Source organism: Semicossyphus pulcher, unplaced genomic scaffold (genome assembly GCF_022749685.1).
Source record: "Semicossyphus pulcher isolate SPU_LCO1_2020_fin unplaced genomic scaffold, fSemPul1.0.p SCAF_18, whole genome shotgun sequence".
Classification (NCBI taxonomy): Eukaryota; Metazoa; Chordata; class Actinopteri; order Labriformes; family Labridae; genus Semicossyphus; species Semicossyphus pulcher.
This window is the reverse complement of record NW_027211691.1, coordinates 4,647,788-4,662,357: the sequence shown is the minus strand read 5'-3', so window position 1 is coordinate 4,662,357 and position 14,570 is coordinate 4,647,788. Positions and strand designations below refer to the sequence as shown.

Here is a 14,570-nt window from a genome sequence, read left to right as displayed (position 1 = left end):
TGAAGACATGTTAGCCTTGCCTCCAAAGTTAGCTAATGCTAATCAAGGCTAAAATCGTCCTGACTCCAGCCGTAAAATATGAACGACAGCAGTTTGGAAATATATGTATTGTTATTCTTTTTTCACCTGGAGTTAGCAGAAGACATTAATACCATTCTATTATCTGTCTGTTTAATATGAAGCTAGAGGTAGCAGCTAGTTCACTTAGCTTGGCTATGCAACAAGCAGTAATTGCCAATGTGTTTTTGGACTTTAATAGAGATTACAAACACGGTCTTCACTGACAGGTTTGTTTTTATTCATCTTATGAGTCTCTCTCTCTCTCTCTCTCTCTCTCGAGGACCAACCACTGCTGAGGGATGTATAATACCAAGACTGGAGATGAGTAAACAGTTAACCTTGCTTGTCCTTGGGTGAACTGAATCCACCCACAGGCACCTTTACTGCTCACTAATGAACATGTTTGATGTTGTTTGTTAACTGTAAAATAAGTGAAATGTAAAAATGGCAGGTTGCTTTTTCAGCTGTTTCCCCGTGAGCTTAATTACTGGCTGTAGCCGTAGCTTCATATTTTCAGTACAGACATGAGTGTGGATTTCCTCATCTCACTCTCATTTCTAAATTTCCAAAATTGTTGATCTTTTCCTTTGACGTGCCCCCCTGAAAGTACCCTGTGCTCCACATGGATACAGCCAGCCACACACACACACACACACACACACACACGCACACACACACACACACACACACAAACACACACCCACACACACACACACACACACACACACACACACACACACACACACACACACACCACACACGGGGATGTGACTTTCATGATGCCAGACAAATTACACCTAAGGCACCTTTACCATCTGCTCATAATCCAGAGCACTAACTCATTATATCACTACTAGAATAAGGTCATCGTAGATTAAAGAACGAAGAGTACAGGTATATTCTTTACACGACGAAGAACAAAGTCTCAGCTAAAACAACGGATGACGCAGTCAATGAGTCAAAAAGGACAATCAGGCCAACCTTCAGATTATGACTCACGAGCAGGAGACGCTCATGCTTATTCAGTGTGTCCACTGAGGTGTGCAGCCTCTTCATTTAATATTTCCATAAGGTTGCATATGAGTGTACGTCAGGCAATCCCCGTAATAAGGAGGTAATGTATTCTGCGCCAATGGCAAAAAGGTACGCTTGGAACATCCCTCACAGGAGCAGCAGTTTCCAACTTGACAGTGGACACATACATAATTAAGCCAACTAAAACAAAATGAATATTTCATCTCAGAGCATTTTCATCTCCAAACATCAAAACACCTCAACGTCTCACATAATGAGCAAGGTAAATTACTTTTATTCACAGAGGGAATATGCAACAAGGAATGCTCACTCAAAGGATGTTGCGTAAAAATTATATATCAGCTTGCAAACTCCTTATTTTTCATTTTGCATGAATGTTTCTGGTTGTAAAATAAAAAAAGAGCTAATTCTTTCCTATAATTGTTAGCCTCACCCTTTTTTAAAGCTGTAATTGTGTTATAATGTTATATTACAGTGTCAGCCTTAATGCTTTGGAGCCATATCAGACTATAACTCATACTGACCTGTAATTCATGACATGTCATCCATGAGTCGCCTGAGGACGTTTGGGTTTACAGAGACGTGGGCACATGCCAGCAGAGAGGATAAATAATTCCATAACCTTGCAGTAGTTGAGTTTTACTCGTGTGGTCTATGTAAGTGTAGCTTTTTGCCAAATCTTCCATTTATATGATGGTACAGAGGCTCTCAAACGTCTGAGTTTCCCAAAGTAGGTTGTAAATTATATTGCAGTAGCTTAAAGTGGATGGAAAGGCAGTGCTGTGCGTTGTGCCACAGCAGCACCGCGCTGGAGAGAATTACTTTGACCGTCGCTCCTGACTCAGACTCGCTCCCTGTACACCTTCATAGATGGGAATTAACCTGCCACAGCTTGAAACGCTTTACTGAGCGCTGGTCGATACTGTCATTATCCTAAAGCAATTCTTAATTCTATTTGGCCCTGAGCTAAAGATCCTTGTATTGATCACAAAGTCGGGATGCCACAACTACTTTTTTCTAGAGTTAAGGCCTCTTTCTGTTAGCTCTATGCAGCCACACTGAAGAAGAATAGAATATCTTTTATAATGTAGAAAAAATATATGTTTCAGAGTGGAACCAGAGGTTTTAATCAAGTGTTAAAGTCATAAGGCGTGAATGCTAGTGAGTGTACCTCTGTGTTTCATCAAGGGTTACAGAAAAAAGCACCTCTCTTTCATATCCTGTTTTGGGAGATGAGAAATATTGATATTACTCGCCGAGCACTATCAGCATGAAACAGAGCCTTTCAGAAAAGCAGCAGTCATAACACCTGTACTGAAGTTCCTGATTACAAGCCTTTGTTCTCGAGGCTTCTGTCACCGCTTCTGCCTCTCTCTCTCTCTCTCTCTCTGTGTGTGTGTGTGTGTGTGTGTGACATAAAAAGACACAGAAAATCCTGAGTAGCATGAAACTGAATGTCTTTTTTCCCTGTCTGTCTGTCTGTCATCCACACATGCATGAAAAACAAACAGACCCAGGCAGAAAGCATCGCCACCTGCCACAGACGATACACAGCAGCCTGTGATGGTGGTTAACACAACAGGACATGTGTAGCCTCAGGTGACTCAAATTGCAAAACTAACAACACCATGCTTCGTTGCACCAAGAAGATGGTGAGAAATACCAGTAGAAGGGGCGTATGTGTGTGTGTGTGTGTGTGTGTGTGTGTGTGTGTGTGTCTACATGTAGGTGTTTGTAAATGTGTGTGTTTGTGGGTATGCATTTGTGTCATAACAAGTAATTCAAATTACTTAAATGAACTCCATTGGGACTCTACGTGGAATTATGAGCCTTTTACTTCTTGTTTTATTGCCAAAAAAACCCAGGACATTTTGCATCTAGAGCACAATGTTATTGGGGACAGTTGGCTGTAGAGGAGCTGCAGCAGTTATAATAATAATAGAAATAATGGCAACTATAGCCATAGAAGCTGTGTTAGCATCTTCTGAGCCTGAAAGAGACATTCATTATCTATACTGTGACCAAGGTTTTAGCTTTTTTATTGCAATTGTATGCACTACTGCAAAGTTACTAAGTTTACCCAAGAGCTGTACTAACATGCAGTGCAATTCCAAGCCATTTTCCTGATAATGCAATGCAATTTAATACTTTTACTCCACTGCAATTTTATGGAAAATATGATATTTTTACCGCATTAACATGACCTGACAGCTAGGGTTACTTGTCACTGCTGAAAAAGAGTTTTGGGTTGTTGACATTTGCTATTGGGCTCTCTTCAACACCCTGTTTGCACTGAATTTTACCCTACTGTGCTATTACTAATATCCTATCTGTGCAGAAATAAAATAATACAGTTTTTAAAGCTAGATTTTGACACAGGGCCCCTGAATTAGACAAAGTAAATCCAGAAGGTGCAAGGCCATATCAGCATCCAATACAATGTGTGGTACAGTATGTTTATGTAACTGTGTATATTATTGGTGGGATAAATATAGGAGTATTAATCTTGAAATTCTTATATATATGTAAACATTTAACCGTTAATTAGGTATTTCCGCACAGTGGTTTTAGGCCTACTACTGTAACTTAAATAAGGAAGTGAATACCTATTCCAAATTGCTTCTCTGTATTTTTTGCTGTTGTATAAAATCACTGGTGTGAATAATAATTTCCCTCTTAATGAGGATGTCTGACGAAAGCATTACATTGCTCTTACATTATTTTAAAATAACCACTAATCAGACGTCTTTGATGTTTCTGACATGCTCTCAGCTGTCTCACAGTGACAGCTCTGTGTGTATGTGTGTGTAGTTCTGCTACAGGTTCCTACTGAGCCGCTCATTGGCTGCATTGACCGAGCAAAGCAAAGTAGGTCCCCGGAATTTTACGAGCCGTACCATTTTTGCCTTCACGGGGGTTCCAAGAAATAGATGACTGCTCTAGTCTCTTCCTTAGTCGCCTGATACACACATTTGTCACTGAAACAAACAGTTGACATATGTTAAACTCGATTAAATAATCTTTTTCATTATTAAGCCGATAAATATAACGAAATAATAACTCGTTGATATTTCTTCCCCCCGCCGGATCAAGTTGACGGTTTGGCCCAAAATGGCTGGAGAGAAACAGTTATGAGGATCGACGGTTTTACCAGGTATTTACGAAAAATGAGCCTGTTTGTAGTTTGAAGGCGCTTCCTCCACATTACTGGGGATCCAGGTGAGACACGTTTACAGTTAATCCAACATTTTCACCCCGCCCGCCGCTTTTCGAGGGAGAAAATGGAGTCAAACAGTGCTCGTTTGCAATGTTATCACGGTAGCCTTCATATGCAGCAGTTAGGTGCTCTGACTTTGGTGTGTATTTACAGTACGAATAACCTCTTCAAACTCAGGTAACAGTGTTCACAAAGTGTGGATTTGACGTGAAAAAGCACATGCAATAAACAGCGGATGGATACACGTACCGGAGCTGTCATTCGGTGTGTTTGTAGCTAATGCAGAGCAGGCCTGTGGCTAACCCTGCAGCTGTGCATCGCAGACATACGTCATCAGGCTAGGATTCCCTGCAGCAAGATCTGAGAGATGTGCAAACAGACATTTAACTGTTATTGTGCTGTCCCCAACTCGCCTCCTGAATGTCAGCTGTGCTGCACGTGCACCTTGAACTTTAGGGGAGGGAGTTTGTCAACAACGAGAGAGCTGCTCCCAATAACCATAGCGACATAAGTGCGATAGGCTAATATCAGCTGACCATTTATCAGCCAAGATGCATAACTAGGAAGTACTAGATATTATCACAACAGAAGTGTAGTCCAGCTTGTATTGACTGACCCTAGCCTTATTGCACTTTGTACTATTCAATTCTCTAATAAGTTCATGCAGGAGGCCCCATGCAGGGTTTTGGGCAGTTTGACAACACACACTGAAAAGTGCTACAAATGTGTCTGCAGTAAGAGATGTTTCCAGTAGATGTTAATGCCATGGTGTGTTTATAAGTTCTGACTCTGTAAGGCCTTGCGAGAAATGTTACAGGATTGGATTCATAGGATTTTTTTTCATCAATGTGGTGACGTGCTATGATCTTTTAAGTATTTCATTGGTTGAGTTAGCCAACATCTGATGTTTACATTAGGCAATTTGGTTTCTATGGCTACTAAATTGAGATTTAAGGATAAAGGATTTTATTTATACAGACCCTTATGATCTTAATAACGGCATTTGAAGTCGTATCAGAATCAGTACCAAAGTTGCATAACTTGAGCATTGAATGATTTTTTGGGTAAATTTTAAACAGTGTGTTGCATGCAGACATGAACCGTACAATGCGCCTTTTGTAAGGATGTTGTAGCGCAGACATGCAGGTGATTTATGTTGATACAAGTACAGATAACTGTATCACACATGATGCACCAGTCTGATGTAATGCATGTTATGATCCTATTAAAATGAGTTATTGCTGTTATATGCTTTAATGTTTCATTCCAGTTATATCTGTACAGCGAGACATGCGCATGTTAAATTGGAATGAATAAAAGCACTGTTATTGGATCAGAACTTAATGTCAGCCAAAGCCCTAAGCTTATAGAAGCATCAGAAACCTTGTTGGGAGAGAGAAGTCATATTACTGATGAGTCAATGGAGTTTTTTGGGCAAGAAAATGAACCTCTGTTTATGAGTTTTTAGGAAAATTCTTTTATTTCTGTATATTTATACAGTATATTTGCGTCTGTCAGCAGGGAGGTCAAAGGTCAGAGTCAGCCTTGGAATAGTTGTCATAGAGCAGACAGAGAGTAGTTGTTGCCTATGGAAATAATATGTTACCATTGATGACGATGTCCTGACGACTCTCGAACCCACAGGTGGTGATTTAGAGGGGTCCCCAATAAAATTACACAAACAATTAAATCGCTGTGTCACTTTTATCACAAAAATTTAACTTAACTTACACATTGGAAAGTCTGGTGAAAAAATAAAATGAAGGTGAATGACATATTTGGGCTGCATTCTGAGCAGCCTTAATGCAAATCAAGTCTATAGCATTTGTCATTTGTTCTTCATAGTAAGTGGTAACTGTCTGAGCATTCCAAAACAGCCGCCATTGGAAGAATATTTTTCACAGCCACTAGGGAATGTTTTGTTTATTTCACTACAGCGCGTCCTTTAGACGATAAAACATCAGCAACATGAGCGATGAAAACGGTCAACCACTATGATGTTTGTGTCCTTAATTTTTGAAATGAAATTTGTGGTGAAGGGCTAGTTGTTGTTATAGCGGCTAAACTAGCACGTCGCGTGACTGCACATGCAATCTTGTCTGTGCTGTTAAGATGCGCAGAGGGTTGAAACAGTGGTGCTCTGTCAGCCAGGTGTCCTTTGCGGATTTTAACATGAATTAAATTTGTTGTTCACAATGTATACTGTCTGTATGGGAAAGGTGAGGTGTGTTTATAGTGAGTTTACTGTGTCCTTTCAAATTTCAATGCATCAGAGATGCACCTAGCAACATCACTGTGTTACTTTAGTAGATGAAAGTTCCTGTTGCTCAATGTCAGGTAGCCTACTCTGTAAAGGTTGACAGAGAGGCATAAAGTCCTCGGTGCATTTTTCAGGCCTTCGGCTCCATACTGAAGGAAAGCTCTTTAAGTCGTAGTTACAGGTAGCTTTTTGATTTGATAAGAGATCAGTTCCAATGAACACACTTTGTGATGGGTGTTAAATCCTTCCTGAGATGTTCAGGATGAGGAATATGATCAGCTGTGGTGAAAGGAAGATGGATTCTGTGGAAGGGGAAAATTCCCCTTTAGTCAGACCTCTATACTGGAAGTAGAAACCTCTCTCAGCGTGGTATAAAGTGTGTTCCAGAGAGTGTTCTGGGTTTTCCTTTCCAGATACAACTATTTATTATTTTTACTATCTGCAGCAGCCCAGTTTTTGTCTAATAAAAGAAGCCGTGAAGGTCAGCAAACTTATTTTTTACAGTTCACTCTTATTCCTGACGGAGACCTGGGAGCATCGCAGTAAGACCACATTTTTCTGAGCAGTTGGGGCTTCAGTGCCTTGCTCAGGAGTCTGGTTTCAATCTGACATTATAATGTTTTTAATGTGTCAGTTAAACAAAGGCCTGACTCATGTTAGGCAACATTATTAGGAGCAGTACAGAGGAAATGCTTCCACTGTCACACTTTTTTTTTGGTGCTGTCTCAGCAGTATTATGTGCTGATGATAGAAAGCAGGTCACACAAACAGCAACACTTTTTTCACATTTGGTACAACCTTCAGTTCACACTCATAACAGAAACTCATCTGACAGCCAACACACATACACCATACTGGCTCTGATAATCACAGTTAACAAATATAACTCACTTTCCAACCACCGCCTGCGGGTCGATTGTGCTCGCATTCATCTCTGGGAAATCCTGCGCTCTGTTTGTTGTGATTGGCTGACTCACAAAAACTTCACCTAAACTCCTCCAAAAGCTTAAAGGGACAGTTTTATCTTTTCATTTTCACAGATACATTTCAGTAAGACTTCTGCCTCCACTCCTAATTTAACTAAGCTCTCAGAGATATCAGTATCGGCCTAAAAATCTAGCCTATAGTTAATGATAACGTGCGAGTGTGTTTGTGAGACTGATGTCTTTAGATAAACTACAGAACAAACTAGAAAAACTGTCCCTAAAAGTAGGGCAACCCGAGTTGAATAATCGTATGACCAATTGAAAAAAAATGTAGTGACTGCTATTTTGATAATCGACTAAATGCTAAAAATAAAACTTAAAGCAAAAATGTTAAAACTTTCATGGTTCCAGATTCTAGGATGTGAGCGTTTTGCTGTAAAAGGTCTCACAGAGAGAAAGTATAAGAAGTTTTAAAAGTGAAGATAATGCTAAAATGCCTTGAGCAAGTATTCTTTCTAATGGCCAGCAGGGGGCAACTGCACTGGTTGAACGAAAAAGTTAGAGTGCGTTGTAGTAGAGAAAATTCCACTTATTCTGACTTGAGTTATTACCCTGTTAAACATTTTTAAAATGAGTTTATGGTCTCAATAGCTAGTTTCAAGTCTTCTTCAATACAGCATGAGGATTATTTAGTAAATGATGGTCCCATTAGGATGAACATGGTCACATCTGGCTCCAAAAAACCAAGATGGCGACGGCCAAAATACCAAACTCAAGGGTTGAAAAACGTTATTTCACAAGCCAATGGGTGATGTCACGGTGGCTTCATCCATATCTTATAGCCTTTAAAGTGGTAATCTCGAAGTTGTCAGTTTTGTTGTCTTTTGTGGCACCTATGGTGATAAATGGTAATTGTGGGAGCACACTTCCCAGATATCCAGACAGTGTCGCATGTGTGACGTCCACGGTTGGCTCCGGCTGTAACTCTTGATTTTCCTGGCTGACGGTCGCTTTTCTTTTCAGACTGTTTGCTTCATCTGAGCGTCGAGTTTGTTTCTTTTTCTTTGGATTTTCACTTATTTTTGAAGTTGTATCTGTAGTCATCCATCTTTTCTTTGTTTGTTCAGCCATAGTAGATTACTGTTTACTCGCAACACTTGCAGAGTCGGAAAAGCAGCCACTTAGCTCCGCCTACCCTCTCTGGCAGACCAACCACTGCTGGATGATGGAAATCGCGTCACTAACTGGGCGCCGCTTGTGATTTTTTTTCGTGAAAGTCGCACCAGACACCCGGTCTGTAATACTGGAGATGCAAATGCTTTCATCAGTGGACCATAGGCTCAATCACCTCATTCTGCGAGTGACTTACTTACTTTTACATGAAAATTCTCGAGGTTATTACTTCAAAGTCGAGGTGAAATGAAAATTGTCATTTTAATCCTTTTAGATCACATCCCCGGTAATTTTGTGCATCTATTTGACAATATAGGCCCAAAAGAATACAGAAAATCCATTTCTTCGTATTTTTTCTTCCGGTAAAACTAAATTTCACGCGTGCTTACGTAAGTTAGCACCAAACAATTTCAACCAATCAATCTGCAACATTTAGCCGCAGAGCACCAAGAACGCTCGGTCAGTTAGCTAGCTGCTGCGCTGTGGAGAACGTCTGTCTACGCCCACTTCTCAACGATCAAATCAAATCCCTCTAATGATATGTCCCGCCTGCACGTCCTGTTTCACTCGGAAATACGTCACGATACGGAAGCTAGATACTCTCGAGTGCCGTTTCAGCTCGACTTTAATATTACATTAGACTGTAATATGTCCTTTTTTGATTGGCCATTTTCTGATGTTTCGCAGACCAAACAATTAGCTTATTAATTGAGAAAATAAGTGGCTCAACTAATCATTAGTTGCAGCCCTACTGACTTTAAGTTCTGTTGATTATCAAAAGAAGAAGTTGTGGTTTTGGCAGAAACCTCACAGAAGGATATTTTAAAATCTGAGGAAATGAGCCCCAAAACATTTGCATGGCTTTATATACACCTCGGCTGCTAAGTGGCAAAATATGTCTTCTCTTAATTTGGATGAGCTGCTTTTAACTTTAAAAATGGCCCACTCTGCTTTAAGTGGCTGCTGTCTGTTCGCCCTTTATAGAACTCTGAACCTCTCATGTCGTATAAGTGCAGGTCAGAATAAACAGGCCGTAAAGTTTATATGAAGTATATGAGACATAGCTGATTGTAAAGCTAATCACATGAATCAACTTTCATCCTGGCCCCAGTTCATCTGTTAAATGACATCAGATTTACATTCATTCATCATCATAGAGCTGCGTCTCACTCAATTAGGGAATGGGTTGGCCGGCACTGAGTTTTTGCAGACTCAGAGCAGCCTTATAGATGAGTCAGAGTGAGGAACACCCTCCCTTAACACACTGCACACACACACACAGCAGACTTTGACTGCAATGGCCCCCTTTTATCTCGCAGCCCACCGTGGGAAACGTCTCACACTTTAAGGTTCATCGCATACATTGATTATGAAGGAAGACTTACAATCTGTGATATCATCTATCAGCACAATATGAGTAAGGGGTCGGCATGTAAACCTGGCATCCAATGTAAACACATGCCAAGCAAACGAGTGCAGCGTTTACTTTGGCCGCCGAGCAGCTCCAGTGTGGTTTCACATGTGGCCAGACGAGGAGGGGTGGAAGCAGGCAGAGGAAACTTAGATGCTTGTCTAACATTTCCGCTCAATCATAACCGTGATCATGTTACCAAAACACACACAAGATTCTTTTGCTCAGGCGCCACTCATCGCCACGCTTTGATGTAACGGTCTGAGGAGAAGGTAATAACAAAAAAGTAGAGAGTGTTCCCAAAATCTTGTTGACATTGTGCATGATTGGTTTGATAATGCAGCCAAACATTCAGACAGTCACTCTGCATGGAGCAGCGTGCAGGGTGGACACTGTAGCTGCTGCTCATTGTGTTTTTCTGAGATGAGTTTTGCTTTAAGGCTTGGCCTACTTTTTCAATTATGGCATCGCTACATTATGGCCGTTATATAGGCACAAATTAAATGCAGCTCTTGCCTAAGAACATTAATTTAATGATGCATTCAAAGACAGAACCCTTTTTGTGCAGGTTTTAGAAGTTCTGACACAAAATTAAAAAGTCCATCAGCCTATTCAGCTTGATTGAATAAAACCTTGAAGTTGCATTACCACATAGAAATATTTTTTACCTGAATTCTAAGCATGTGATTCGATCCTGTCTGTTAAGTGCTGCCCAAAGATGTCATGAGTGGCGCGCTGAAGAACAAGGAAAGTGCATCTCCTGTCTGAATAATGAATGGAGACCATATTGTGGATGGAAAAAAGGAGGATGTGGTTCAGTAATAGCCTGGTTGAACATTTCTTTCTCTGCTAAATTGTTGCTCTTGCTAGACTCTTGTTTCCAAGAAAAGTTAATGAAAATTACATGTGAAGCCTAATGAGTGACTTTTACAGGATTTGTAGGCTGCAGGCATATTATTATATTAGGCTGCTCCTCTGAGCATTAGAATAGTTTCTGGCTGTGTTCCACTTCTAGCAAACCATTTCATTTTGCTGCGTGCGCGGTGAAAGTTTGTCTTTCTGTGGTGCCATCAAGAGGTTGTTGAGAGTCGACTGGACTGGATCTGTCATTTCACTTAGTGTAATGATGCATTTAGGATACATCACGAGTCTCTGCTAAAAGAAAAACTGAAGTCAGACAGTTTTTAAAATAGAGTTCAGTTTATCCATCTGCCCCTCTCTTCTTACCACTGCTCAGGTGCCCTTGAGCAAAGCACTGAACCTTGAACGGTGCCAGTCACAGATAAGAGTGTGGTTGTTGAGGCCAGATTAAAGGAAGTCAAACTGTGTTACTGTAAAAGGCTGTAAAGGCTTAAAAAAGGAAGCTGTGTTGTACTGCTATGATGATTGGGATCGGGGCTTTTTCACCATTTTCTATTTTTAAGTTATTTTTCTTTATAAGCAGGGTATTTTTCTCTACAGGGATATTTGGTTGGACTGCCCCAGACCAAAGATATTCCAAGTGGACTAGTCGATGGTAATTCAAGCCACTAGTCATTTTGTAAAGCAAGTTCATCTTAATATTCAGGGCTGTACGTTAACCTGTGTTGCACATAGCACTGGTGCTACAGAGTAGTCATAGTTCTGTAGCACAGGCAACAACATTGTAGCACGATTTAAACATTCTTACCATCTCTAAAGACAACCACAGTTCAAGCAGTTCATCATTTTAACAGGTATGACTGGCAGAGGACATTAACGTAGCATACAGGGCACACAAAAGCCAAACCTTAACAAGAAATGTGAACTGATAATACATCATTTATTTGCCCATAATGCTAAATTGCAGGGCCATTACAAACGTATAAAAACATCAATATTACACTTCCAATGAGACGTGCAAATCTAAGAAGTGTTATTTCATCAACATAATTTATGAGACCAAAAAATAACCAGGGGTTGACAATGAGCACAATTTTCCACTGACACTCTGGTCCAATAACTTTCCAAATTCACTGGCCCTGAAATCATTTGTTTTTGGTAGCTATTATTTGAATGTCAAATTTTGTTTCTCCATGTGTGAGTTCTTATATAGACTCATAAAAATAGACCAAAATAACCAAATGGGTATAAATAAAGAGGTTTATTAGTAACAGTGATTTTTGAAACGAAAGCTTACCGTCTCCTGCTTTCTGTCAGCACACACACAACCTCACACTGTGTGTGTGCTGCAGGTGTAGGCGTTAAACAGTCCACACGGACCTTCAGTTCAGAACTTGTATGCCGCGTCATTGTTTACTCTCATTCAGTTTAGCTAGGAGCTAGCCTAGCCTGAATCCTGTAGAGGCAACTGCATAGGAATTATGGGATTGTTCCCCGGGAATTGTGGGAATGGGTGTTGGATGTATAGACTCCGCAGCTGGCACCTATTTGGGAACAGCCTAGTATTTAGTATGAGAAAGTTAGAAAGAACATGCATAAATCGAATTTAAAATTAAGAAATTTCTCTTTTTTCTTTCAATTACTTTCAGTAAAATCACCCCTCTCTTCCTTTTGAAGTGCTATATACAAACAGGTTTTTTTGTACAAGGATACAACCTGTATGATGACTACATTAAAATGTTTCTCTTGGTGTAATTGTTCCTTTTTACCTCTTTTAGGCCTCAGTTGTTCTAAAAGCTAAATAATGAGCAGCACATTAAAACCAAAATATCAAAATCTGAAATATCACAATATGATTGTAAAAAAAATCAAATGTAGGCTCTTGATGAAAAGTGATTTTCCTCTGGAGGAGTACGACAGGTTAATTCCTGGTTAAATGTTTTGCCCTATGTAAAGACGTATACATTTATTTATGTCTGCCAGCCTAAATGAGTCAATTAGCTTCAGACGCTGGGGAAAATAGAAGTCATTTTGGGCCTACGCGTGTTTATTCTGTCTGAGACAGGCTTGTGAATTTGAAACCCAAGCCCACGCCTTGTCATTCCTCTGCGGTCCCTCCCACCCCGGCGGTGGGTGCTGCACGTGCACGAGAGGCGTTCACTTTCATCCCCTGTCATTTGGCCCCTTCCCAGATCTCCTGTCTAACCGCGGCTCATTTCTCTGCTCGTCCCGCCCACCGTCTCCGCAGCCTCTCATCCCTCTGCGTATCTTTCTTGCAAACACATTTGTGCGTCTCCCTCTCTTCATCCCACAGCTATGATTTAGGCGTCAGGGTTGCTCCCACTCCCTCCCCAGGCCTGGATCGAGTTACCCTGCCATTACTCAGTCGTTCCCCCTGTGAGGGTGCTCCATGTCAGGCTTAGCCGAGTCTGCCTGCCTGCCTGCTCTCCGCCTGCCTCATCGGACCGGCGGACTAGCATGGTTCGACCACAGACGCCCCTGGTCAGTGGAGTCGCTCCAGCTGTGGCACAGACTCCCTGGAAAATTATGCAGAAGAGCGAGCGCAGAGGAGTGGGGTTAGCTGTAGTTTTGGATCTGTGTTTTCAATCTCCTGTGGGGTGAAGGAAACTCCAGCGTAACGGCTGCCTTCAAGGAAAACTGGTTAAACTTGAGATCTTTTTGTTGTTGTTTTCGCCCTCACCGTTACACCACAAACTTTACTGTGAGCTGCACAACAAGCCCGGCCCTGCCATGCGTCACAGGTCCACTCATGATTTGTGGACCTCATCGCTTTATGGTTATGTAATGTCGGTTCCCCTGACGAGTTAAACCTCTTGTTAAACCCCACGCCGCCCTATTCCCATAAAAGTGAGTGATGCAGGCCGCGGTATGAGGCCTTGCTGTCCCGTTTAGGACTGTCTCTCCTCCTACAGTACGTGTCATGGTGCTGGATGGGATCTGTCCAGCTGGCTTAACCAAAGCATGACACTGCAGAAATTTTACTGTCTTAGCTTTATCACTTGATTAATGCTTGCTGAGTGAAACTACTGAATCCTATAGGTCTAATTTACGAGAGTGAGTGAGCGGCGGTGTACCTGTGGCCCTGCCCATGCCCTTTCATAGAGCGTAAAGTTTTATAGAGGCTACAGCATCCTCGCCTCCTCCTATTAAGCCTGTTGTTCACTCTAGTGGAGCCATAACTCCCTCTCTTGCTTTTGCCAAGCTCTCAGCTCCTCAGTAATTTATTTAAAGTCTGACATATGGCTGTCCTGCACGATGCAATGCAACATATCGCACAGGAAGGCCCGCTCAGGCTAGGCTAATCCTTTCTAATTGAAAGGGAGGCAGCGTTGTGGGCCAGTGGCTTGTATGTCGCTCATCTCTCTCTGCTTGTTTTACAGTAATGAGACATCTGGGGCCGCAGAACAGAGCTGTTTGTAGAGGGAGAAACGGCTCCGGAGCCCGAGGGCCTGTGAGGGCTGTCACAGACAAAACAACAGAGCAGACTGCTTGTTTGCTCCCGTCTGTATGTGGGCATCTTACTTTGTCCCAACACTGCCTTGGCACAGGCTCATTTGGCATGCTAATGTTAGATTTATTTCTTTGGAAAGAATAATACATCTGGGA

General features: G+C 41.4%; 1 protein-coding gene across 2 annotated transcripts in view; it reads left to right on the top strand.

Annotated features, from left to right (window-relative positions):
* The first annotated feature begins 4,199 nt into the window (after nt 1-4,199).
* The window catches only part of znf438 (zinc finger protein 438), a 50,730-nt gene continuing 40,359 nt past the window's right edge, over nt 4,200-14,570 (top strand). The window contains exon 1 of one of the 2 annotated variants that reach the window (XM_069667935.1): nt 4,200-4,249. The gene's annotated coding sequence lies outside the window, so the exon portion shown is untranslated. Of the gene's footprint in view, nt 4,315-14,570 lie in introns of both variants that reach the window. The other variant, XM_069667933.1, reaches the window with a different exon arrangement.